The sequence below is a fragment of the Mesoplodon bidens genome, assembly GCF_964165515.1.
Source record: "Mesoplodon bidens genome assembly, chromosome: 1".
NCBI classification, from domain to species: Eukaryota; Metazoa; Chordata; class Mammalia; order Artiodactyla; family Ziphiidae; genus Mesoplodon; species Mesoplodon bidens.
The window spans coordinates 155,194,536-155,199,376 of NC_138176.1; the positions used below are offsets into that span (position 1 = coordinate 155,194,536).

At 37.8% G+C, this 4,841-nt stretch overlaps 1 pseudogene across 1 annotated transcript; it reads left to right on the plus strand.

The window, feature by feature from the left end:
* The first annotated feature begins 1,759 nt into the window (after positions 1 to 1,759).
* On the plus strand, positions 1,760 to 2,913 carry LOC308628650 (protein-L-isoaspartate O-methyltransferase domain-containing protein 1-like; annotated as a pseudogene). The gene is made up of 2 exons: positions 1,760 to 2,441; positions 2,862 to 2,913. The product of its transcript is annotated as a protein-L-isoaspartate O-methyltransferase domain-containing protein 1-like (transcript).
* Positions 2,914 to 4,841: the final 1,928 nt, after the last annotated feature.

A 4,841-nucleotide genomic window follows, 5' to 3' on the forward strand; every position in this document is an offset into this window, starting at 1 on the left:
TCTCTGTGCCCCAATTTCCAACATGTAGATTAGCTGTAATAGCATCAGTTTTAAAGCTTATAATGAGGATTGAATCAAAGGACACATAAAAGTTCTTAGCCTAATCCCAGATTCATAAGTACTCAGTAAATATTAGCTATTAGTTTATTGAAGCACATTATTAGAAATGCTGACAATGAAAGAAGAAAAAGAAATAGAAAAGTAGTTCAAGAGGGCAACAGAGTTTAATGGAAAATTTCGATTTTGTAGAGTGGGGCAAGTGAGACTACGTTACTGTTGGTGTTGGTAAATGAATGAGAAAAATGATAACCGACATGGATGTGAGTCTTTAATGAAGAAGAGATCTAGAGATTTTGAACAATATTTGCAAAATAGATGCTATGAATAGGAAGTGATATATCATCTATCACCTTCTTAATAAATCATCACTTAATAAATGTATAAAAGATTGACAGAAACTGGATGAAGTGAGAGACAGAATTTATAATGGACACAGGCAGAGTGGTTTGATAACTGTCTTCAGGCATTGGTGTCATTGAAAGCTAAAATTTTCTCCTCTCTTTTTACAGACATAAACGTTCAAATCAAGTTCTTGAAAAAGAGAGAGAAAGAGAGATACAGGGAGAGGTAGGGAAAGAAAATGAAAGTTTAAAGAGTAAGAAACTACCTCAGGCTTCATAATTTATTCCACTGCTCTCTGTCTTTCTTACTTTCCATTCCTCATACTATATTTTGGAAGGCTTTTTTGTTTTTAATCTGGAGAATGGTATGAGAAAGGCCTTTGGGTATGTTAAGAATGTACTATTCTACTTTATTATAATGATAGCTTTTAACAGCACAGGGGCCTTGACTGTATAACGTCCCCTGTCTTGCTTGAGGTGACTCCCGTTCAGACCGAGTCAGCTTGTTTCACATTATTATCAGTTATGAGTGGGAAACTCTTGCAGCTATGGAAGGGCTGGGGGCGAGGAGGGGACGATATTGTTCGTTAATTACAGACACTGCATTGTTTTTAAATGTTTTCAGTCAATTTGTAGATAGAGCTCTAATAGGTTTTTAACTTTCTTAGACTTGGTTTTTTACACACTAAAACAAATGTGGTTCTAAAGACCACTATCATTTTCTATTGCCTTTAAAAAATATTCATTTATCATTTTCCAGTCTGGATTTCCCCTCTTCTTGATACTAAATGTCAGTAAGGTGAATATGACTCAAAACATGAATGCACATGACCCATCTTTCAGCACTGAATGATAAAAATATGAACCTTCACTGGTGGAGGCCGTGGCTGCCACGGACCCACCCAGCCAAGGGCCTCACCTGCGCCCCGTGCCTCACCTGCGCCCCCTTGCGGCGAGTCGACCGACCACCTTGCTGCAGTGCATTTTTCAGAGTAAACAAATTCCATGTGCAGTTGAAAGCATTCAATCCCTCAAACATTAACTGGCTCGTGTGTAGAAGAGATTTGGGGGGAATAAATTATGGGATTGAGCTTCATTAAGATGTGGTGGAATATGCGAAGAAAAACCAGGAGAGTTTGATCAAAAAAAAGTGATAGCTTTGATAATCAGCTTCTAGAACTGTACTATCAGTCTAAATGGGAAGGTGCATGGCATGGCTAGGTCATCCTGATCTCTCAGCAGCTTATCAGAATAATTATATGAGCAAGTTGGCACAGTTCCTGCTGTTCACAAAACCATCTGTCTCAAGATGAAAATATTCCAACGTGAACGTATGAAGAAAAGCACTGCTAAGATTTGAGTTCGGTGAGCCCACGTTTGTGGTTGGTAATTGCTCCTGGAAAGCATCTGATGGTCATCAGTATTATTGAGATTATTGTGGAGCTGGAGTCCAGAAATACTATGAGAACTACATGAAAATATTACTAAAAGTGGGAGGCATTCTAGTTATGCCTGTAGAAGATCATTTAACACAAATTATGAGAAGTGAACAAAACACTTGGGAAAGTAAAAATATTCTTGCTGTTTCATTTGCTCCACTTGTGCAACCAAGTAAGAAGGATAATGGCAAACCAGAGTCTGTGGGACATCCCCACACACAAACCCATGCTGTCTAGAATATACAGAACTTGCTTTTATTTACATTCAATGCACACGGAGACATTTCATATGTAATGAGGTGCAGGCCAAGAGGGGTCCCTTAAAGGGCTCCACCCAAAAGAAAGAGTTAAACAGAGAGCTACACTTATGTATTTGTAGGTAATCAACTTATTCCTCAGCCTTTAGACGGTGAGGAGGATGAAAAAAATAGAAGAGAAAGAAAAGGAAGAGGAAGACCACAATGAAGTTAAAAGAGCCACCTCAATTTACTGAGAGAAAAAATTATGAAACTCTCCCCCTCCCCCATGAATCTTTAAAAGCTTACTTGACATATTTTATTTTATTTTTTATTTATTTATTTATTTATTTATTTTTTTTGTGGTACACGGGCCTCTCACTGTTGTGGCCTCTCCCGTTGCAGAGCACAGGCTCCGGATGCGCAGGCTCAGCAGCCATGGCTCACGGGCCCAGCCGCTCCGCGGCATGTGGGATCTTCCCGGACCGGGGCACGAACCCGTGTCCCCTGCATTGGCAGGCAGGCTCTCAACCACTGCGCCACCAGGGAAGCCCTTCTTGACATATTTTAGAGAAAAATAACTTAGATCAAGAAGAAAGGATGCCTACTGATAATTCCCCTAATCTATAAAATGTGGCATTTGTTAGGAGTTAAAAAGAGAGAGAATGTTTTCTTTCATCAGGGTGAACTTACAGTAGAAAAAGTATCTTCTTCCTGTCAGTAATAAAAATGATGTATTCAGTGATTAAAAATAATCCCTTTCATAAAATATATTTTTCTTTAAGTCTTGAGAAAATGGCTGTTTTAACTCAGGATGACTTCAAGAGTGGAATGTAACCATAGTGCAGACTTTGTGTAATATAAATCCTGTTCTGATTCCTTATAGATTTGTAATGGTGAGAGTTAGACTTAACTTTATATAAGGTTACATAACTGTTAAGCATATATAATCTGATTTGAATTGCAGTTATTTGCATTTCCTCCAAAAAAACTTCCTTATTTAATAAGGAAATAAAATCCTTTGTAGTCCCACTTTCCTTACTTTTGTTGCAGTTACTATTGCTGAGTTGCTATAGATGTATTCCGGGTAATATATGAGTGCAATAATCATACAGATAGTGAATAATTTTACTTTTAAAAAAGTTTCGTGGAATTCAATAGCACTGTTACTCTTGCTTTTGAATCTATTGCCCGAAGACGTGGGGAAGATATCTGCTTCTCTCATAGAGACTTTAAGGGAACATCAAGTGAATAGTAAAGTAAAAAGTATATACTTAATAGAACTCTTAATTTGCGTGGAGCCTTTACATTTTCAGTATTTAAAAATAATGAGGTTATCTTACTCTCTGGAGTTTTAGAAGAGAGTATATTTAGGATTTTTTTTTCTACAGTCCACTCTATAAAGTATTTGGTTTAAAAAAAAAACAAAAAAAACACTGTTCTCTCTGACTACTGATGGTACAGACAGTGAGTGAATAAGCATGAGTGGTAGCCACTCTCTTGGGATAAGCTCAGTAGCTGGGCCAGAGCTGATTTGCTCAGGTGGTGCAATTTATCAAAGGGAACTTCTAGCTCATCTGCATATTTATCTTTGAAAAGGTAGGGTTGAGCTAGCCTACATTTACTTTGAAATTCATCTTTGTAGTATAAGAAATATTCACAGAAATTATACGCAGAAGCCTTTTGCTTTGAAAATCCAAAATCATAATGTAATCTTTGGGACCTACGTTGTACTCATTTAAAAATTATTCCCTTTTTTTTTGTCTGTTTCTTTTGGTAGAATTATAATGTTTCAGTTTTTGCTTAATATCACATAAACTATCATTTAAATGTTAGTTGTAGGGGCTTCCCTGGTGGCGAAGTAGTTGAGAGTCTGCCTGCCAATGCAGGGGACACGGGTTCGTGCCTTGGTCCGGGAGGATCCCACATGACGCAGAGTGGCTGGACCCGTAAGCCATGGTCGCTGAGCCTGCGCATCCGGAGCCTGGGCTCCGCAACGGGAGAGGCCACAACAATGAGAGGCCTGTGTACCGCAATAAAAAAAAAAAAAAAAAGTTAGTTGTAGCTAATCAGTGATAAAACAGGTAATAAATACCATTATTAGTTTGTTTCTTTTCTTCCAAATTGGGCCAGAAACAGTTATCCTTTCTTAAGAAAGTGTACAATGTAACACAATGTAACATATTTACTACTTAGTGTTACATGGATTATATATATTTTTTTAAAAGAAAAAATTTGAGAGTACCCCTTATTACCACCAGCATCACTTTTACAGTGGTTGATCAAGTATGCTTAAGGACATCCAATTAATGTATAGTAAAAAGATTATTATCTCTCAGCAAAGATTCAACTATTAGTAATACATAGACGGTTTCAAAAATCTCAGCTTCGGTAATTCCACACATCTAAAAACAAGTGTGTAAAATATTCTAAGCATGAATTATTCCAAGTAAGTGAGGGTATTTTTGTAATGTGAAAGATAATTTCATGGAAGGTATCTGTTTTATTTGTTTTATTTTTTTTTATTAGTTTTTGCTTTATAACAAAGTGAATCAGTCATACATATACATCTGTTCCCACATCCCTTCCCTCATGCATCTCCCTCCCTCCCACCCTCCCCATCCCACCCCTCCAGGCGGTCACAAAGCACCGAGCTGATCTCCCTGTGCTCTGCGGCTGCTTCCCACTATCTATCTACCTTACGTTTGGTAGTGTATATATGTCCATGCCTCTCTTTCGCTTTGTCACAGCTTACCCTTCCCCCT